Genomic DNA, 23,354 nt, shown 5'->3' with positions numbered 1-23,354 from the left:
CTCCTCCAGGGGATCTTCCTGACCCAGGGAACGAACCTGTGTCTCCTGCATTGGCAGGCAGATTCTTCACCACTGAGCCACCGGGGAAGCCCAAAGAGCCCAAATGCCACAACTAAAAGTGCCTACAGGCTACAACTAAGACCTGGTACAGCCAGATAAATGAATCTTTTCAAACGGATCATCTGCCAAGGATCTACGGTACAGTGCAGGGAACCCTGCTCAATACTTTGTGATAACCTAGATGAATGAATATATGCATAACTGAACCACCCTGCTGTACACCCAAAATCAACACAATACTTTAAATTAGCTATACTCCAACGTAAAACTTGAAAACTTATAATAAATTTTAACATAAAACTAAAAGACAATAATGCATATTTAACTTATATGCAGACTACACATGCAAAATACCGGGCTGGATGAAGCACAAGCTGGAATCAAGATTGCTGGGAGAAATATCAATAAACTCAGATATGTAGATGACACCACCCTTATGGCAGAAAATGAAGAACTAAAGAGCCTCTTGATGAAAGTCAAAGAAGAAAGTGAAAAAGTTGGCTTAAAACTCAACATTCAGAAAACTAGGATCATGGTTTCTGGTCCCATCACTTCATGGCAAACAGACAGGGAAACAATGAAAACAGTGAGAGACTTTATCTTCTTAGGCTCCCAAATCACTGCAGATGGTGACTACAGCCATGAAATTAAAAGACACTTGCTCCTTGAAAGAAAAGCTATGACCAACCTAGACAACAGAGACATTACTTTGCCAACAAACGTATGTCTAGTCAAAGTTATGGTTTTCCCACTGGTCGTGTATGGATGTGAGAGTTGGACCATAAAGAAAGCTGAGAGCTGAAGAACTGATGCTTCTGAACTGTGGTGTTGGAGAAGACTCTTGAGAGTCCCTTGGACTGCAAGGAGATCAAACCAGTCAATCCTAAAGGAAATCAGTCCTGAATATTCATTGGAAGGACTGATGATGAAGCTGAAACTCTAATACTTTGGCCCCCTGATGCGAAGAACTGACTCACTGGAAAAGACCCTGATGCTGGCTAAGACTGAAGGCAGGAGGAGAAAGGGACAACAGAGGATGAGATGGTTGGATGGCATCACCGACTCGATGGACATGAGTGTGAGCAAGCTTCGGGAGTTGGTGATGGACAGGGAAGCCTGGCATGCTGCAGTCCATGGGATCACAAAGAGTCAGACACGACTGAGCAACTAAACTAAACTGAAAGACAATAAGCCATATTTTCAAAACAAAACAAAACACAGCTGCTGCAAATAACTCACTGTTTTGAAATCTCTAAAACCTGGGAGCTTGTGAAAGCACTGAGGGGAGAAAGGCCTGGCAGGCTGGCAGCCAGAACTGATGTCCACGCCCTGAGAAGTGTGCACCATGCCCAGGACAGGCTCAGGCCACGGGGCAGCTCAAGGGGGTTACACGGTCATCAACCCTGGCCCATGCTTGTGCTGAGGGCCCCAAAAGAGGGGACCTGGTGACACTCCCAGCCACTCACTCACCAGTTCGCTCAGGCACCATGCAGAGACCCTACTCCTTCATCATAGGAACTCAAGGGAGCAGGGCAGCCCAGCAGGCCCCGCAGTTTCCACAGCTGGACACCCCAATTTCAAACTGATGCCTACACTTTATCGAATACTTGCTTATTTGCTTAAAAAATGATGTTCGCAGAAATTCAAAGGGATATTTAAATAACATTCAAGAAAGGCAATGTGATTAATACGCCAATCAAGTGACTGGTCTTTTGGACACAAAAGTCTAAAAAAAACAGACTGGGCCATGCAATGTGCCGATAGTGAGAGTGAAAGCTGAGGACAGAAGCAAAACTCCTGCCAAGAAGTGACACGGGACTCTCGCAGTGACGAGACCTCTCGGCAGCATCAGCAACGTCTCCAGTAGGAACAGACCCAGGAAAGAGAGAACCAGGACAGCTGTTCCGGGCACGAGGGACACGGGCGACACCAGCCAGCAGCTCTATGGGTGGCAGCTCCAGAAGGCGTGGCAGCTTCCCTGGGTACCACACATACAGCCACTGATTCCGAAAGAAGTGGAGTCAGGCATGCCTGTGACACCTGGGAGAATCTGCCACACAGTCATGACATCATCACACTCTCTGGACCTCATAAACTCTGGTCATAATGCTCATTTCTAACAGATGACTCTGCAGTACCACTCAAAGGCAAAGAAACACAACTGTCTCAAAATGTAACTTAAACTTTAGATAAAAGATCACAGAAAAGCAACCGTCTGTGTTCACAACAGCAGCACCAGGCCTGGGACTCCCAGCACCCCGGCCCCAGGGGGGACCAGGAGGCCATCTGAGCCATCATCCCTCTGCCGGCGCGAGACCAGCTCTGGGAGCGGCCAGGGAAGGGCCCCTGCAGGCGCCATCCTCCCGCCTTACAGACACATGGCCCCCAGGTCCCCCGCACACACAGTCTGGCTGCACCATGGACCCCACCAGGCCCCTCCCTGCACCCCTCACCCCCCACTCAGAGTGCTCTGGAACCAAAACCAGCCAGTGTGCACAAGCAACAAGCATGACACGGCGAGTTCACACAGCAGAAAGCCACTCAAACTTCCATGTTAAATAATGTTAACATCTTTCTTAGTGCAGAGACAAGCATTCACGAGAGCAGACTTGAAAAACGCGGAGACCAACCCGGAAGACAGAACTCTCGGGAGCCCGCCCCCTCTGGCTACAAGACTCTGAGTTTCTTTCCACCCTCTGTTCTATGAGCACGTGTACAACATATGTGTTTTGATAACCGTAAAGAAAATTGGGGTAATTCTGTTGATATCCAGCTTGGTGTTTTCTTTTCAAAACCATAACTTTCAGTGGCTCCATATTTCATCCAAAACGTATTTATAATTTCTTTATTGACGAAGGCGGGCAATTTTCTACTTTTTTGTCATTGTGAGAGCTCAGGATTTTACAGAAAGACACACAGCATAAACCCACAGCACCCATGTTAAGGCCACGCTGCATGTACTCATACCTAAGACAGACACAACACTGCCTGTTTGGGAGGCTGGGCGCCCATGGGCACAGAATGCAGTGAGCTCTGTGGGGTGGGGTGGGGGGGCCACGTCCCTCTCACAGCCCGAGCACAACAACAGTCCTTAGGACTAAATGAGCCCCACCCCTGCAAGAACCAGAGTTCAAGATCAACTCCAGCATTTGTACCCAAGGTTACAGTTTCCCTGATCCCTTTCATAGCAACATTTTTCACTGTATTTTTAACCAAAATGTAGGTCAGCCAGAGCTACACGACAAATTAAATCGCCGTTTTGCACTCCACCTGGGATCCTCCACCTGGAAGTCACCACTTCTGGGGAGACAGTCTCAGCATGGCCTTCAGTGCTCAGCCCCGCCCTTGCCCCCAGGACACAGGCATGTCCTTCAACCTCGGCTGGGGGCTCCCAGGCCTGGCGAACAGCCCAGCTACACTGGCACAAGCAGGGAACAGCAGTTGGGTTGGAGGGGCCAGACCCTTCCCTGCCCTCCCACCCACCCCCAACAAGCATTGCCAGCACCATCACTAGCCAGATGGCTTGGAGAGTCTGCAGAGATGGTGCGATGAATGGCAGACCCTCCATAATCAAGATACAAAACAAAACTGCCCCTGAACCCTGCATGAACTCTGAAGAAGGCAGAATCGGACCAGGAGCAGAGGAATGCAGAGAGGTGTGACACAGCTGGAGAACGAGTCATGCAGGGAACCTGGGAGGGGCTTCAGGACTGGACCATCCAGACCCCAGCCCGCAGTAGCAGCAGAGGAGCCTGGCCTCATGAAGCATCTCTGAAACCCACGCCCAAGAGAATAGCCACTGGCCAGGGTGTGGCGGGGACCTCCTGCCACACCACCCGCAGTCCTGCCGGGGGCCCCTCCAGCATGTCCCTGTGGGACGGGGTCCCCCAACTACTCTACCAGAAGCAAACTCAGCCAGACACCAGCACAGATACCTGTGATGCTGACTTAATTACAGCCTAAACATTCTTTCACTCTTAGGGCTGCTTGCTTTTTAAATCACCTAAAAGAAAGTGCCTAAACCCACAGAGCTGTGACTCCAGGAAGGCTGGTGGTGGGGTCAGACGTGTGGGAGGCGGGGCTCCTGTGTCCTGGCCTCACCTCAGCCTCACAGGACCTGAGCACTGAGGGCGGAGCAAGACTGCTGCAAACGTAAAGAAGCGTATGCCTGCCTGCACTGTCAGTGCTTTCAAAGCTAAAGGTGAGGAAACACACCTGAAACCTTCGATCAAAACAATAACAGGGCTTCTCTGGTGGCTCAGTGCTAAAGAATCCACCTGCCAATGCAGGAGACAGAAGGTCGATCCCTGAGCTGGAAGATCCCACGTGCCTGGGAGCAACTAAGCCCATGCACCACAACTACTGAGCGTGTGCTACAGAGCCGGGGAGCCGCACCTACGGAGGCCCCTGTGCCTGAGAGCCCGAGCTCCGCAACAAGAGAAGCCACCGCCACGAGAAGACTGCGCCCCGCAACGGGAGAGCAGCCCCTGCTCGCTGCACCTAGAGAAAAGCCCACGCAGCAATGAAGATTCAGCACCGCCACAGATAAATACGTAAATAAAATAATTTAAAAAACAACAACAAGAAAAGCCCTGGGCAGGCAGACCCCACCCACTTCTTCCAGCTCCAAGTCAGGTTTCCCCCACACAAACATGGCTCAGGGTCATGGCAGAGCACTGCTGCAGATTCAGGACTCCACACCTGATTTTCACTTCACATCACACAGTGACTTTCCAAGTTTTGATGAAACCAAGCATCGGCTCTAAGTAAAGTAAGGCATCACTGGGCCTCAGACACTGTGCCTCAGAACCTCACTCCCAGGGTGGACATACATGTACTTACGGCTGATTCATGCTGTACAACAGAAAGCAAACGACACTGTAAAGCAACTACCCTGCAATTAAAAATAAGGAAAGAAGCTCACTGCTGTGCACACACACAGCAGCAGAGCTGTCCCCACAGGACAGGCTAGAGAATGAGAACCAGGACGAGGTGGGCGGTGGGGGGTCAGGGCTGGAGGGGGTCTTTCCCACACCAAGCACGTCCACACAGGCTGAAATCCAGAAATGGACCTGCTTAGAGTACAATTTCTGAAAACAAAATTTTACCCAAACTTGACTAAATAGTCAGTAACCACAACTGTCTTACCTACTTTAAAAATTGACCATAAAAATGTCCATCAAGCAACTCCCAAAAGCGACACAAAGGGCCAAAGAGCAGATGCTCAACCTCACTGATCAGCCAGGAGACACAGGTTTCAGGCGAGGACCCTCCCCCAGACGCAGCTCAGTGTCCTTTCTACCTCCAGCCCTGGCACGGGTGGGGGCGTGGGGCAAGCACGGGTGGTGCGTGCCGCTGGGCCCGGCCACTGCAGCGCAGGGTCCCTGTGCGGCGGCACTCGCCTTCAGGGCTCGGGCAGCCACAGCCCTGCCGCAAGTGTCCACACGCAGTCCACCTGTGCGCTGGGACAGGATGTGAGAAGACAATGGCACCACAACACACGTGACCAGCTCACGGAAAAGTCACGTGTGCGCACTTGGTTATGTACCTGAGAGATAAGAACCCGGTCTAGACACACCTCAGGGTATTATTGTCCTCCAGGGAAAGACCCAGGTTCACCGCTGTTTAAACTAGCACTGGGACCGCCCTGTCACTTCAGTGATACCCCAGAAAGGAAGACAACACCAAGAAGTGCCGGGGTGCCGGAGCCCCCAGCCCCGAGGTCCTCTCAATCCTTGGGGCGGCCTCCACTTCCCTCCTCCCCAAGGCCGTCCTCCCTGAAGTCCACCACCGAGGGCGCCACCCGCGTGCCTCGGCAGCCAGCGCTGCGCCCCCCCCCCCACCGCCGTCTCGGAAGTTGCACTCTCCTCCTGTGTCCTGGGCCGGCTCTGTGGCTCCGAGTGCCTGTCACCTCGCTCCTTTCTGGGTGACAGAGGGAACACAATGCCACAGAAGGACATGGCGTGTGCCCCTAAGGGCACAGCATGACGGAGGGAAGGTCTCCCTCCAACTTGACATAGGCCTCACCCGACACGGTGGCACACGTCCACGCATCTGCCCAACAAGGCCTTGGCCCAGTGCCCTCACCTCCGCATGTCCACGCACAGCAAACAGGAAACGACCGTATGACCAGCGGGCCTCCCCACGCACCTGTGGAGGACGTCTCTGTGTAGTGCGCCGCTGGCCCGGATCCCCCTCTGCCTCTCTGCTGTCCTCACCTTAGTCAGCCCAGAGCAGTTCTCAGCCCCTCAGGTTTCAAGAGCCCTGCAACCCACAGGTCTCAGAGGCTTCCCCAAGCTCCTCTGGAGGCCCTGAACCACCCTCCCCACCCTGGAGCTGGTGCCCAAAGCCTGCGCCCATCGGCTGCCAGGGCGGCCATGCTAGGAGGTCAGTCAGCGTCCCGAGGGCCTGCAGCCTCCCTGAACTTCTGGAAGAAAGCCAGAATATGACTGTGACCCACATCCCAAGTTCTGAACACTCCACGCTAGCGGACAACTTGCATCCACGCGTGATTCAGCGCAGTCCCTCTTGCCCGCAGATCTCGGCTCCCTTCACTTTGGGAGCAGCCAGTCTGTGTCCCTACCCCCACACACAGCACCGAGAGACCCCAGGTGGGCACTTCTCCACTCAACCCAGTCCACCCTATCTTTCTTTTATCTTCCCTTTCCTCAAACTTTCCCTTAACTTTATCTTCTGCTGTTTTTATTATTCACTTTCTGTTCCTTCTGGGGGTAAGAACGTGTGTAAATAAGTAAAAGATCCAGCAGATGCTCCTCCCAGAACAGGGGAGGGGGTGCAGCCAGGAGGCGGGGACCTGAAGCACCCCCTTCTCTCTACAATGCTGTGCATGTCAAGAGCCGCGCCAGAGACAGGGCAGGAGGGGAATACACAGGACGCTCTGGAGGAACCTTCGGGCCCTTCTCAAGGTCAATAAGCAAAGAGATGAGAACCCCTCTTCCAGACAGTGTGCTCAGCAGGCTCTGACTCTGAGGACGAGTCAGTACCAGCTTCTCCAGCCTGAACGCCACAGATGTGTCCATCTCCACCCTCTCACGTGTTCAAGGGCTCAGTAAGTCGGCCTTCAGCCAAAGAGGCCACAGCAGAGTGGCTGCTCTGATCTGAGAGCCGAAGGCGGGAAGCGTGGCCCACTGCCCCGACCCCACCCCACCTTGGGCTCCGCATCCAGGCGGAGGGCGGCGCAGGGCCTGGGTCTGCGGCAGCCGACTGAAGCCCAGGGTGGGTCTGCGTGCTGTGAGACATCTGGACAGTGAGAACCAGGCACGGTTTCCAGGGAACCAAGGTCAGGTGGAAAACAGAGTGCACGGTCCAGGATTCATGGCCACTTTAGCCACCTGCCCTCACTCATCAGAAGGCCCAAGAGGAAGAAGCAAAACCAGAGACTGAACCACCTTCACTCACTCACTGCCGCCAACACTCACTGAGCACCTAGTCATGCTGGCCTGAGCAGGCCCTGGAGAAAACCAGAAACGCACACTGGCCAGGGGCTTCCTACACTGGGGGTGAGGCAGGCACTAGCCATAACCCACCACCTCCATTCAATGCAACCATCTATCAGTTAAGGTGACTGATTCGTCGATGCCAGGGCCATGCTACAGGGGGAAGATGTCCAGTGCTCGGCGCAACCAGGGCACACTCCTGGTCTAAACTGAAGGGCCCCAAAACAACCCGGGAGGGAGGAGAGGGGGTCACTGTCAGGAGGGGAGTAAGGAAAGGCACCCCACATTACAGCACGGCAGACAAAGACCACCCAGAGCCACACCAAGGAGACAGCCAAGGGGACTGAGGGCTGAAGTCCAAGACCTGCGGCCACCTGTCAGGAGGGCCCTGGGCCCAGGCGGGGATCATGGGTCTGCAGAAGCCAGAGGACCAGGAAGGTGAGGAGCTGACAAGCACACAGCTGTGTTTTAAATAACTGGAGGAACCCCACAGTAGCAGAAGAAGCATCTGATAAACTCAAATCCACTGGACTAGAAAATAAATATCCTCCGCCAGGAAAAGCAAACAAACGGTCTTAGAAGACAAGGAACCTCACTAACTCTCTGAAATGAGCCTCCAAACTCCCACCCCCAGTGGTAAATCCTCAGGAGCATTTCCTTTGGTATCAGGAACAATTCAAGGGTGGCAGCAGTCCCATCTACCCAACACCATACCAGAAATCCCAGCACACCCCACAGACCAGAGAACAGGTCGAGAAGCAGGAACGTGAGGACTGGAATGAAATAAACCAGTCATAACTGCATACAACAGTATTCTCTACATATAACACCCTTACCCCAAAACCTGAATATGCATTTTTTGAAATATTTACTCATTTTATTTTATTTGGTTGAGCTGAGTCTTAGTTGCAGCAAGTGGGATTTAGTTCCCTGACCAGGGATTGAACCCAGGCCCCCTGCATTGGGAGCGGGAGTCTTAGCCACCGGACCACCAGGGAAGTCACTGCACATACATTTTTAAAAGAAATGGCTCAATAACATTGCTACATTTAAAATCAATATCCAAAACTCAGCTACAATTCAACATTTCATCAATTAAGAATTAGAAAAATGCAATTTTAAACAACTACTATTTACCATAACAGAATAAACTTTAGAGTGTCCTAGAATGAATCCAACCAAACATGCACAAGACCTATACCAGAAAAAAATTATAAAACTTGATTGAAAGACATAGAACTAAGTAGAGTGATATGCCACATTCATGAATACATATGTACTATTTGTGGATGGCAATCCTCCCCAAATTGACCCACATATTAATACAATTCTGATCAAAATAACCTGGGCCTCGAAGAGTTGATTCAAAAATGTACAAGCAAGATCAAAATACCAAGACAAGCACCAACAATTCTCAGGAAGAACCTAGTGAGGCACTGGCTCCACTGGACACCAAGAATCGGCATGAAGCCACATTATTCATGGCCATGACGGCACGGATGGAAAAACAAATGAAGAAAAAACCCTGGCAGCCCAGAAACAGACCCTGCATAAGATAAAAGCAGAAACACTACAGAAGGGACATGCAGACCGCCAACAGGGACGGTCACGGCAAATAAACAGCACCAGGACAACTGTTTATCCAAATGGAAGAAGAGTGAACACAGAACTCTCACGGGCATATGCATGTCGGATTCCAGGAGGTTTAAAGACAAAAAGGTGGAAGTAAACACCAAAGTTTTAGAAGAAAATACAGGAAACCACACCTATGACCTCAGGCTTAGAAAGAACTTCTTAAACATGACTGGAAAAGGTATTTGACATAAAGAAAAAAAAACAGATTTCACTACGTTAAATCAAGAACTCCAGTTCATCAGAAGATACCATAAAGAAAGTGAAAAGACCAGCCATAAACCGAAAGGACAACTGGTCACTTACATGACCTATAAAGGAATCGTAAGCACGATACAGACACAAGCCCTACAAATTAACAGAAAAATTCAAAAGAAAACTGGGCAAAAAGACACAGACAGACATTTCACAGAAGGATACCACGCACAGCAGTGTACAACGTAACGTCAACTTCCTCAATACGCAAGGAAAAGGCAATGAAAGCTACAACAATCATGTGGCAGCACTTCACACGCTCTAGGTCTGAAGAACTGCAAAGTCTGACAACACCAAGTGCTGTCAGGGATGCAGACCCGCAGGAGCTCTGCACAGAGGCAGGCAGACTGGAGTCGCCAGCATCACTCAGGTACCAGCGCCAGAGAGCGATGCTGCAGGAAGACAACACCAGCAGCCCTCACAAACTCACACAAAAACCCCAGCAAATCAAATATAACAGGACACAAAATGATATTGCTTCACGGCCAAGTGGGGTTTATCCTAGGAATGCACCATGACTTAACATTCAAAACTAAATCCACGTAATACCTTATTAACAGACCAAAACACACACACACACACACAACATCTCAATACATGAACATGGAAGGCATTTGCCAATTAAACATCCATTCAAAAATTCTCACCAATCAAGGAAGAGAAGGGAGTTCCCTCAACACAGTAAAGGACACCTATGAAAATCCTACAGCTAATATCATACATTTAAAGAGAAGAAATCTAATACGACCCCCCCAAATCAGAAACAAGGCAAAAATGTCCCTTCCCATTACTTCTATTCAACATTATACCAGAGGTCCCAGTTGGTGCAATATAGCAAGAAGAAAAATAAAGGTATGCAGATCAAAAAGGAAGAAGGAAACCTCTCTCTGTTACAGACAAAACAGTTGTCTCTGTAGAAAACTCTAAAGAATCCATAAAATTGCTAAAAGAACTAATATATGAGTTAGGCACAGTCACAGGATACAGATCAATAAATGAGCAATTTTATTTCTGAATACTAGCATAAGCAACTGGAAATTGCAATTTTTAAGTACCATTTATGTAGCTTAAAAATATGAATGCTTAAAGATATGCTTATTTAACAAAGTACGTTTAAGACATAAACACTGAAAACCATAATTCTGAGAGAAACGTTTAAAGACCTAAATAAATGGAGAGGTATTCTATGTTCATAGATCAGAAACCAATGTCTTTCAGATGTCAATTATCATAAATCTCGTTCACAGATTCAATATAATCCCAGGCAAGATACCAGAAGACTTATCTGTGGAAATGGATAAGCTGATTTTAAAACTTATGTGGAACTCCAATAAATTCAAGTAGCACCAAGGACACAGAGGAGCCTGGCATGCTGCAGTCCACGGGGTCACAAAGAGGCCGACACAACTTAGCGACTGAACAACAAGTAGCTCCAAACATTTCTGAAAAAGAAGAGCACTCAGAGTATTGATGCTACCTGAGTTAAGGGCTTACTATGAAGGAACTGAGCTAATCAAGAACTGTGGACAGGGATAAACAAATGGGACCAGAATACAATCCATAAACAAAGACATCAAATAGGTACCACTGAATATTCTATGGGGAGAAAATTAATCTCAACCCCCTATCTTACCAATATCCCAAAGTAACTTGAATTGGATTGAGTAAAAGCTAAAAACATAAAAATCCTATAAGAATACATGGGGGAGAATCCTTGTGCCCTGGGTCAGGCAAAAACTTCTTTGATAAGATGTGAATTCCCACATGATTTCCCATGTGAGCTATTTCAAGTCCTAAAAGATGATGCTGTTAAAGTGCTGCACTCAATATGCCAGCAAATTTGGAAAACTCAGCAGTGGCCACAGGACTGGAAAAGGTCAGCTTTCATTCCAATCCCAAAGTAAGGCAATGCCAAAGAATGTTCAAACTACCGCACAATTGCACTCATCTCACCCGGTAGCAAAATAATGCTCAGAATTCTCCAATCAAGGCTTCAGCAGTATGTGAACCAAGAACTTCCAGATGTTCATGCTGGATTTAGAAAAGGCAGAGGAACCAGAAATCAAATTGCCAACATCTGTTGGATCATAGAAAAAGTGAGAGAGTTCCAGAAAAACATCTACTTCTGCTTTATTGACTATGCCAAAGCCTTTAAGTATGTGGATCGCAACAAACTGGAAAATTCTTAAAGAGATGAGAATACCAGACCACCTTACCTGCCTCTTGAGAAATCTATATACAGGTCAAGAAGCAACAGTTAAAACCGGACATGGAACAACAGACTGGTACCAAATTGGGAAAGGAGTACGTCAAGGGTGTATATTGTCACCGTGCTTACTTAACTTACATGCAGACTACATCATGAGAAACGCTGAGCTGGATGAAGCACAAGCTGGAATCAAGACTGCTGGGAGAAATATCAATAACCTCAGATACACAGATAACATCACCCTTATGGCAGAAAGCAAAGAAGAACTAAAGAGCCTCTTGATGAAAGTGAAAGAGGAGAGTGAAAAAGTTGACTTAAAACTCAACATTCAGAAAACTAAGATCATGGCATCCAGTCCCATCACTTCAAGGCAGACAGATGGGGAAACAATGAAAACAGTGAGAGACTTTATTTTTGGGGGCTCCCAAATCACTGCAGATGGTGACTACAGCCATGAAATTAAAAGACGCTTGCTCCTTGGAAGAAAAGCTATGACCAACCTAGACAGTATATTAAAAAGCAGAGACGTTACTTTGCCAATAAAGGTCCATCTAGTCAAAGCTATGGTTTTTTCAGCAGTCATGTATGGATGTGAGAGTTGAACCATAAAGAAAGCTGAGCGCAGAATTGATGCTTTTGAACTGCGGTGTTGGAGAAGACTCTTGAGAGTCCCTTGGACTGCAAGGAGATGAAACCAGTCAATCCTAAAGGAAATCAGTCCTGAATATTCATTGCAAGGACTGATGATGAAGTTGGAACCCCAATACTTTGGCCAGCTGATGCAAAGTACTGACTCACTGGAAAAGACCCTAATGCTGGGAATGATTGAAAGAAGGAGGAGAAGGGGACAAGAGAGGATGAGATGGTTGGATGGCATCACCGACTCGATGGACATGAGACTGAACAAGCTTTGGGAGTTGGTGACAGGGAAGTCTGGTGTGCTGCAGTCCATGCGATCACAAAGAGTTGGACACAACTGAGCAACTGAACTGAACTGAATGTGAACACTGAAAGAAACTGATAAGCTGGACTTCATTAAAACTGAAAACTTGCTCTTTGCAATATACAGTTAAATGAAAAAGCAAACACAGATTAAAAAAAAACTTATAAAACAATTCTATCTGATAAAAGACTGATTGTATCTATGTTTCTAAAACTCTTACCAAACCAATAATAACAAAACAAACCCAATAAAAAAATACAGGTGAAACAATTGAATACACACTTCAGGAAAGATAGGAAAATGAAAGATAAGCACACGAAAAGATGCTCAAAGACATTAGTCATTAGGGAAATGCAAATTAAAACCATAATGAGATAGCATCACACACCCAAGAAACCAGCTAAAATTTAAAATACTACAATAACAGCAATGATTTGAAACAACCATCACACATTGCTGGTGGTAATGTAAAATAGGACAGCCACTCTGGAAAAGAGTTTGGCAGATTCAAAAGTTAACATTCACTTACAATATCCAACAATCCCACTCCTATGCATCTGCCCAGCAGAAATTAAAACTCACGTCCATACAGAGATTGACAAGAAAGTTTATAGAAGCCATATTATTTTTTTCTTATGTGTGTCCAATTGACAATACTGTGCTAGTTTCAGTTATTCAGCTTCACAGAAGCACTATCTTTAATAGTCAAAAGCGGGAAACCCAAATACCCACCAAATGGTGACTCGACAAATAAAACTCCACATCCATCCACAGCATGGAATACTGCTTTACAACAAAAAGGCATATATCAATGTACGCAACAGCTTGGAAATTTTCACAAGTATTCTGCTAAGTAGAAGCCAGACAGAAAAGACTATCACTGTGTAAGTTCATTTATATAAAATTCTAGAAAAGGCAAAATCATAGAGACAGGGCAGATGACCAGCTAACCACTGAGGCAAGAGGCAAAAGGAAAAACTTTTTCAGCCTTTGGAACAACTCTCTATCTTGACTGTGATGATGGTTACATAATTTATGTTTGCTAAAACTCACAAAACTATACCTTGAGAAGGATAAATTTTACTGTATGAAAATTATGCCTCAATAAAAGAGACTTTAAAAAATAAACACAATGAGATACCACCACACATCCACTAGCAGCCTTCCCATGCCAAGCCCTGGCTGGCACATGGAGCAACAGGAACTCTCGGAAATTCACACAACCACTCAGGAAAGCAGTGAGGTGGCCTCTGATGAGACAGAACGTACGCTTCCATACGACTCAGCAATTCCACTCCTAACATTCATGCAGGAGGAGAGCACGTCCCCGAACATGTCCACATGAAGCCAGGGCACTGATGTTACAGAAGTGTCGATCATCACAGTCAAAAGCAGGAAGTGACCCACCACGAACGGATGAACGTATGGCGTGTGTCCAAACGTGCAATGCTGCTCAGCACGATCAGTGCATCACTGGCACACACAGCCACATGGGTGAACTCAAACCACACGTGGAGGGAAGAGTGACCGACACCAGAAAGCACATGATGCATGATTTCATACACAGGAAATTTTAGAAGGCAAAACCAGACGGCAGTGACAGAAAAGCGAAAAGGACATTTGCGTGGGCCCAGGGTGACCTAGGGTAAACGAGAGTCCTGCGTCTTGTGATAGGGGACAGACAGGGCATCCACTTCTCAAAATTCAATCTGTGTACTCAAAACAGATCCGCTCTGTTGCATGCAAATACCCGCAGAAAGATTTTAACGTGTGCTGATGAGTGTTTTAAGACGAGCCCTGTCAACTCTAAAGCATCACAGACCAGACTTCCAAGTCACCCTGGAAGCTGAGGCCCCACTCCCAGCGCACAGCAGACTGGACCAAAACCACTGGGCTTCTGCCCTCCACAGGTAGGACAGCCCTCCACCTCCAGCCCAACACCTGCCGGCCGACCCATGCGGATGGATGCCTTTGATCATTCAGGTTAAAGTAAAACGTCATTTTCAACTATCCCCCTCCAAACCTACTTTTAAGTTTCAGTGTTTGAACATGCAGAAAGGTATCACTACAAAAAGTGATTTCTCCTCAGAGTATCCTAGATATAAAATGTAGTTTTTCAATCAAAACGTCACTAGATGATGATCTCCAGGTTACGCTGCTAAAAAAAGAAAATCAAGATTCAAGTCGATGTATATGCCACCTGTAGAAAACAGAGGAGAAAGAATATATCTCTGTGTGCACACATTTATTTTTACAAAAGAAATACTTGAAAAGATGGCCCACAGACTAATATAATTTATCCCTCTGGGGGAAGGGAAGAAAGCGGACTCGAGTTGAAAGTCCTAAAAAGCTCAGCATTCATACAGTGGAAATGTCTGAAAATGTTTCACACATTCAAAATATAAAATTACAACAAACAAAAAAATAGGAACTAAGGTTTAAAACAAAGTAAAACAAAAATAGAAAAAAAGTAAACTATGTATCAAATTGGTAGCATAGAACAAAAGAAAAGATTATTTTAATGGAGTCTTGAACATATAAAGAACTGCAAAGAAGGGCTTTCCTGGTAGCATAGTGGATAAGAATCCGCTCTGCAGTCCATGCGCCACAACCACTGAGGCCATGCTCCACAAGAGAAGCCACCGCAACTAGAGAGTAGCCTGTGTGCATCAATGAAGACCTAGCGCAGACACAAATAAATAAAATCCTAACACTATAAATACATACACAGTTTCAAAGACTTGGCGGGTAACCTGTGTTAGAAACACCAAGAGGAGCCCCTCCCCTCAGAGACTAGGCACAGGCCCTGGCTTTTCCAGAGCCGTTTTCCTCTAAAGACCATTCCCCATCTCGCTGGGAACAGTTCATCTCCAGGCCTGGGACCCTGAGAGCACAGGACACAGTGAGCGCTCACAGCCCAGCAGGACAGAATGAAGAGCCATCCCCACCCACCTGGCCCCCGGTGCAGAAACAGGGGACAATGAAGGAAGAGGCACCTCCAAAAACGCTGTGTGAGCCACTTGCCTTACAACATACAGACCAATGCCAGACACAGCCAAGACCACGAGGAAACACACACGAGAAGACGCAGGTAAGCATCTGGGTCGCTCCCACAGCGAGAACCCGCCCACACAGGCATGTGAGGAACCCATCCTCCAGCAATCACCCCACGCACGCTGCTGCCCACCACAGCACGTCTTCCCTCTCTGCAGGGTCCCATCATGCACAACAGGCCTGGCCCAGAGCTGGCAACAGACTAGTACTGAAGAATGAATGACGGGTCACTTAGGTGCACACCCATTAAGATCATGTTAACCAGAGCATAGTTAAGGACCTGGGAAATCCTGGACATCAAGAAACAATGGGTCAGAGATTATTATAATGACCTCTTGGTGACAGAAATAACAGTACACATTAATAATAATCATTCCTTTCCCCCACTTTTTTCCTGTTCATCAAATTTTCTACAATGTAAATAAACTGAGAGACCAGATCTTACCTGGTTGGTTTGTAAGCTCAGATGAGGAAACGTGTACCTTACCAAGGCGACTTCTGAACAACCCCCACACATCCGCCCGCTGGAGGCGCACTCAGTCCTTTTCACTCTACCTGCCTCAGTGGGAGTGGACGGGGTGGGAGGACCCCACAGGGGCCTTCATCAGAATTCCTCTGATGACTTTTCATGTGTTTGCCAGACATTTTCAAGACTTGTCTTATGTCTATTCCAAACTCCTGCCGTTCTGAACAGAGCTGTCTCCTTACTGCTGTGCTCAGCCCTGAGGTGCCACCTTCTCAGAGTGAAGCAAGCAGGCACTGAGAGCAGGACTTCTCCTAAACATAATGAGCATTCACACTCATTCCCAGCAAGGGTGACAGTCTAGAGATCTCTAGACGTTCACCTGACATTCCTATCCCTAAAACAAGAACCCTAGACGTGAACAGGAAACTGTAAACTCAGGCACAAGTAGAGAAGACCCTAACCAAAGGAAACAGGACACTGTCTTCGGTGGATCCTTGGTGAAGCTGCCCTCAGGGAGACCTCCAGAGGTACAGCCTGGTTGTAAAGAACCAGACTCACAAGTGGAGGTGATGACATCTCACAAGACACTGAGAAAACACGCCCTTCTCTCTGCTGTAAAGGCAGTGCTCACACCGTGCAACCGCAAAGTGCTTAACCTGCACAAGCCGGGCTCTGCCATAAGAAAAGTGACCCCTGGTCTCCACACTAAGAGTGTGGGGAATACAAACATCTGCCATCAAATTCTAGTCCTGTAGAAAATGACACGTCACGGGGACCAGAGATCTATCATCTCAATACAGTGCCCAGACTCCCTTACCAGGACACTCAGACGTGGCTGCCTGATGGACAAGCAGCACCCACACCACTGTTTCCTGGGATCCCCCAGACTCACTCTTCCACCTACTTCACAGCCCTTCACCAAGGTTGGCCCCCACCCCCACCCCCCAGCCACCCAGCAGGCACCTCCCTCCTCACTACCCATGGGGTGCGGGAACCAGCCCACCCCCAACCCAGAGCAGGACACCCCGGTTGGGGAGGGTTGCTTTCTAACACAAACACCCAAATTCACCCTTGAAAGTCCCAAAAGCCCATGGGGGCTCAGGTAGGGCCAGGTCCCTTGGGCTGCAACACTGGCCCTTGTCACCAGAACCCCAGACCAAGGAAGGGACTTGCATTCCAGAAATGCCCTTCTGAGGACCCTGGATTCGCTCAGGGACAGAGACCCAGACAGGATGGGGGTCTCCCTCAGCCTTCCCCTGCCAAGTATGTGCCCCCAGCGTCCCATGGAGGCTCTCCAAATACTCCCATTCATAGTAAAAAGTCTCAAAACAGGAAAAAAGATCAATTACCTCAACTTGATAATCTACAAAAAGTCGACAGCTAACATCATACTGAATGGTGAGAAACTCAAAGCTTTTCCACTAAGATCTGGTGCGGGCAAAAATGCCCGCCTCTCACCACCGCTTAAAACTGGAAGTCCTGGCCAAGGCAATAAAAGGAAATAAAGAGTATACAGATTGGAAAAGAAAAAATAAAACTGCCTTCGTTCACAGATCATATGATCATCTATGCAGAAAATCCAAAAGAACTGACCAAAAAACAAACAACTCCTTGGAACTAATAAACGGTTATAGCAAGGTTGCAGGATACGAAATTAATACATAAAATCCAATTGCCTTCCTATAAACCAACAATGAATAAATGGAATTTGAAATTAAAAACACAATACCATTTATGTTAGCATCAAAAAAATGAAATACTTTGTTATAAATCTAACATAATGCCTACAATGATGAATTAAAACAAAGGAGAACTCAATCAATGAAGAAATAGATACTCCACATTTATGGAGAGAAAGGCGCGATACTGTCTAGATGTTAGTTCTTCCCAACTTGATCTGTAGACTCAACACATTCCCAATCAAAATCTCAGTGTGTTATTTCATGAGTATCAACAAGCAGATTCTGAAGTTCACATGGAGAGGAGGCCAAAGACCCAGAATGGGCCACAGAACACTGAAGGAGACCAAAGCTGGAGGGGTGATTACCCAGCTTCAGGACTTACTAAAATGCTACAGTAGTGAAGACAGAGCGGTTCGGGGAAAGAACAGACAAACAGATCAATGGAACAGAACGGAGAGCCCAGAAACAGACCCCCATAAACACACTCAACTGATCTTGGACAAAGGAGCAAAGCAGCACAACAGAGCAAAGACAGTCCCTTCAACAAACGGTGCTGGAACCACTGGACACAAAGACGAATCTAGACGCAGACCTTACACCCATCACGGGAATGAACTCAAATGCATCACAGACCTAAAATGTAAAGTGCAACTAGGAAACTCCTAGAAGATAACACAGAAAAAAACCTAGGTGATGTGGGCACAGTGATGCCTTTTCAGATACAACACCAAAGGCACAGTCCATAAAAGGGAAAAGTGACAGGCTGAACTTCATCCAAACTGAAAGCATCTGTTCTACAAAAGACAATATCAAGAGAACGAGTAGACAAGTCATAGACTGGGAGAAGAAAATACTTGCAAAAGACACATCGATAAATTGTAATCCAAAATATGCAAAGAACTCTTAAAACTCATCAAGAAAACAAACAACCTAATTGGAAATGGGCCAAAGACCTAAATAGGTATCTCAGCAAAGAAGTACAGAAGGCAAACTAGCACACGGAGAGACGCTCCGCATAGTATGTCATCAGGGAAACCCCAATCAAAGCAACAAGATGCTACCACACTCCACACAGAAAGGCCGAAACCCAGAACACTGACACCACCGAGTGCTGGGGAGGGCGTGGGGCAACAGGAGCTCGATCCCCACGGGCGGGCGTGTGACACGGGCAGTCACTTGGGAAGACAGTTTGGCAGTTTCTTACCATGCGATGCAGCAGCTCTTGCTCCTATTTACCCAAAGGAGCTGAAAACTTATATCCACTCAAAAACCCGCACGTGGATGTTATAGCAGCCGTATGCATAACTGTCAAAACCTGGAAGAAACCAAGACGTCCTTCACTAGGTGATGGATAAACAAACAGCAATGCGCCTGGACAGTGGGACGGTACAGAGTGATAAAAAGAAAAGAGCTATCAAGCCATGAAAAGACGCGGTGAAATCCTAAGTGTATATTACCAAGAGAAAGAAGCCAATCAGAGAAAACAACAATAGTGTATGATTCCAACTATATGCCATTCTGGAAAAGACAAACCTATGGAGAGAGTGAAAAGATGAGTGGCTGCCAGGGCTGGAAGAAGAGGGACAATGAGGTGGAGCACCAAGCACCGTGAGGGCAGTCAAACACTCTGTGTGACACTGTAATGATGGAAACACACCATCACACGTCTGTCCAAACCCACAGAACGCACAACACAGCCGTGAGCCCGGACATAAACTGTGGCCCCGGAGTGGTGATGACCTGTCAGTGCAGGTTTACCAGTTGTAACAAATGCCTCATCTGGTGGGGGCTGTGGATGATGAGGGAGGCTGTGTGTGCTGGGGGCAGGGGTGTAGAGAAAATCACTAGATTTTCCTCTTAAATTGATGTGAAACTAAAAACGCTTTTTAAAAATTTATTATTTTTTAATCTACTTTTGCTAGCATGGAATTCCAGTTGAGCTATTTCAAATCCTGAAAGACGATTCTGTGAAAGTGCTGCACTCAATATGCCAGCAAATTTGGAAAACTCAGCAGTGGCCACAGGACTGCAAAAGGTCAGTTTTCATTCCAATCCCAAAGAAAGGCAATGCCAAAGAATGCTCAACTACCACACAATTGCACTCATCTCACACGCTAGTAAAGTAATGCTCAAAATTCTCCAAGCCAGGCTTCAGCAATACGTGAACCATGAACTTCCTGATGTGCAAGCTGGTTTTAGAAAAGGCAGAGGACCCAGAGATCAATTTGCCAACATCCGCTGGATCATGGAAAAAGCAAGAGAGTTCCAGAAAAACATCTATTTCTGCTTTATTGACTATGCCAAAGCCTTTGACTGTGTGTGTGTGGATCACAATAAACTGTGGAAAATTCTGAAAGAGATGGGAATACCAGACCACCTGACCTGCCTCTTAAGAAACCTATATGCAAGTCAGGAAGCAACAGTTAGAACTGGACATGGAACAACAGACTGGTTCCAAATAGGAAAAGGAGTAAGTCAAGGCTGTATATTGTCACCCTGCTTATTTAACTTCTATGCAGAGTACATCATGAGAAACGCTGGGCTGGAAGAAGCACAAGCTGGAATCAAAATTGCCAGGAGAAACATCAATAACCTCAGAGATGCAGATGACACCACCCTTATGGCAGAAAGTGAAGAGGAACTAAAGAGCCTCTTGATGAAAGTGAAAGAGGAGAGTGAAAAAGTTGGCTTAAAGCTCGACATTCAGAAAACGAAGATCATGGCATCTGGTCCCATCACTTCATGGGAAATAGATGGAGAAACAGTGGAAACAGTCTTTATTTTTGGGGGCTCCAAAATCACTGCAGATGGTGATTGCAGCCATGAAAGTAAAAGACGCTTACTCCTTGGGAGGAAAATTATGACCAACCTAGATAGCATATTAAAAAAGCAGAAATATTACTTTGCCAACAAAGGTCCGTCTAGTCAAGGCTATGGTTTTTTCCAGTGGTCATGTATGGATTGTGCATCCCACACGCCCGCCCGTGGGGATCGAGCTCCTGTTGCCCCACACCCTCCCCAGCACTTGGTGGTGTCAGTGTTCTGGGTTTCGGCCTTTCTTTGTGGAGTGTGGTAGCATCTCGTTGCTTTGATTGGGGTTTCCCTGATGACATACTATGCGGAGCGTCTCTCCGTGTGCTAGTTTGCCTTCTGTACTTCTTTGCTGAGAGTTGGACTGTGAAGAAAGCCGAGCACCGAAGAATTGATGCTTTTGAACTGTGGTGTTGGAGAAGACTCTTGAGAGTCCCTTGGACTGCAAGGAGATCCAACCAGTCCATTCTGAAGGAGATCAGTCCTGGGTGTTCACTGGAAGGACTGATGCTAAAGCTGAAACTCCAATACTTCGGCCACCTCATGCGAAGAGTTGACTCATTGGAAAAGACTCTGATGCTGGGAGGGATTGGGGGCAGGAGGAGAAGGGGACAACAGAGGATGAGATGGCTGGATGGCATCACCGACTTGATGGACATGAGTTTGAGTAAACTCTGGCAGTTGGTGATAGACAGGGAGGCCTGGTATGCTGCAATTCATGGGGTTGCAAAGAGTCAGACCCGTCTGAGCGACTGAACTGAACTGAACTGGACAGTCCAGGGTAGAGCCCCAAACCCCACCTGAGAAACAGCCTCTGAGTGACTGGCTGATAGTGGAACAATCTCCTCCCACACCAAGACCCTCTAAACCAAGAGTAAAGGAACCTAAGAGGTACTAAGCTCACAAGAGGAGGAAAGAGTAGATGGACAGGAGGTTGCAGGAATCCCCTAGCAGTCCACTGGCTGGAACGCACGCTGCCCTCTCTCCTCCACAGCATCCTTTGAGGACTCCACCTGTTTCACCCTCCAGGGGTCACAACACCCAGAACCCGTCTCTGGCAGCTTCTCTTCTCCCGGCTATCCTACCTCCCCCAAACCAGGTGAGCACACCGTCCCTGTGGTGTGAAGAGCAATCCCCCTTTTAAGAACACCTTTCTAGGTCCCAGCCCTGAAGCCACTTCCTGACTCACACTCATATGGTAGACGACCCAAACTCAAACTTCTGGAACCAAGCACGTGCCTTTCCTAAGGGAGTCACTGGCCTGCTCGCAGGATGTCCCACACGCTGCTGGGAAGTGGCAATGCTTCCTGGATGACAATTCCTCTCACAACAGGCCTGTGTCCCCTGCTCCCCTACTGGAGACCGGGGCAAGGGTCCCCATGCAACAAAACACCACCCACCCTACAGGAGGAGCACCCCTGCACCATAACACCCAAGGTCCCAGAAAATGGCCCACGGCACGGCTCTCCCTACAAAGTGACAACAAAATCCAACACATGGTTCGGCTACATATAGCAAGGTGCCCCGAGCGGGTAGGAGGGGAAAACGAGGGTGTGGTGACCACAAGTGGGGACACGGGCTGCTGCGGCTGGGGAGGTAGGGTCCCGACAGGTACACGGGAGGCAGGCAGGGACCCAGGTGTCCTGCCAGGGTTGTCACAGGTGATTATTTAACTGGTAAACGACCGGAGACTGTGACTAATTCAACTCTACACACCTCATATCCAAACACACATCCTGCCCTCCACTGGTTTCTGTCTCAACCAATGCTTCCTGAAGTTTCGGCCAGTCTGCTAAACAATGGACTGTCCACAAACACCCCAGGTCTCCGGGACTCCCCACATGAGTGCCATGCCAACGCGGAAGTCGAGGCAGAGCAAGGCCCAGGCGCCCTGCTTCACTGATGAGCCCCACAGGTAATTCCCAGGAAGTCCCACCTACACAGACTCAGAACACCTGCCCTGCTGGCTGCGGCTCCTCGAGACAAGCCTCAGGGAGAGACCCATGGTCCTGAGGAAGGGCCTGCTCTGCTGGGGGCCGGGGTTCAGAAGCCACACCTTCAGAGGGTTAAAGCCCATCCTCTGGACAACTGCCCTCAAGTAAAGGAACACACGACACACGACAGGGGGGAACACACTGATCCCAGCAGTGTCCCTGCACAGCCATGGAAGTGGGCTCACCCTGGGCCCGCCTCTCCCTGCACACGGGGTACTCGTGCTGGCCAACCGTGCTGACCCAGGGAATGGAGTCCAGATGCTCAGCTCTGCTTGTGCCCACGCGTCTCCGCACGGCCTGTCTCACCTTGCTGAGGCTAGGCCGGGACAGGACACTTCTCTCTAGGGTGGCAGGTCCCCAGCAGGCCAGCAGTCCCCAAGGTCACCAAGCCAACACTACCCCCAAGCGCAGCCTCAGAGACATTCACAGAGGCGTGTGGTTTCCCAACTGCTCAGCGTGGAAGGAAAGCCGTCGGCCCACGAGGGCCCAGGCCAGGCTGCCAAGGCACACAGAGGTTGGCAGCCTTGCCTGGACCCACACGATCCCTAACCAGCTCTTTGCCCATCATTCCCGTGGCCCAGCTGGAGGCTGTCTTCATCACCCGAGGACTTTCAAGGTGGACATTCTGAACTGAGTTTAACTGCAAAACACGTCACTAAGCGGCATGAAACCTGACTTGTTATCTAATCAGTCCAAAGCAGCAGAGGGAACTGCGGTGCATCCAGAACTGAACAGAACAGGCAGAAAGCCTATTTTGAGAAATTACACCAAGGGAGGGAGTGACTAATGAC

At 48.1% G+C, this 23,354-nt stretch overlaps 1 protein-coding gene across 1 annotated transcript in view; it reads right to left on the bottom strand.

Moving 5' to 3' along the window:
• The window catches only part of TAF4 (TATA-box binding protein associated factor 4), a 64,965-nt gene that overhangs the window by 31,710 nt on the left and 9,901 nt on the right, over positions 1 to 23,354 (bottom strand).

The sequence above is a fragment of the Bos mutus genome, chromosome 13, assembly GCF_027580195.1.
Source record: "Bos mutus isolate GX-2022 chromosome 13, NWIPB_WYAK_1.1, whole genome shotgun sequence".
NCBI classification, from domain to species: domain Eukaryota; kingdom Metazoa; phylum Chordata; class Mammalia; order Artiodactyla; family Bovidae; genus Bos; species Bos mutus.
The sequence above is the reverse complement of the archived record's forward strand: the minus strand, read 5'-3'. Positions and strand labels throughout refer to the sequence as shown.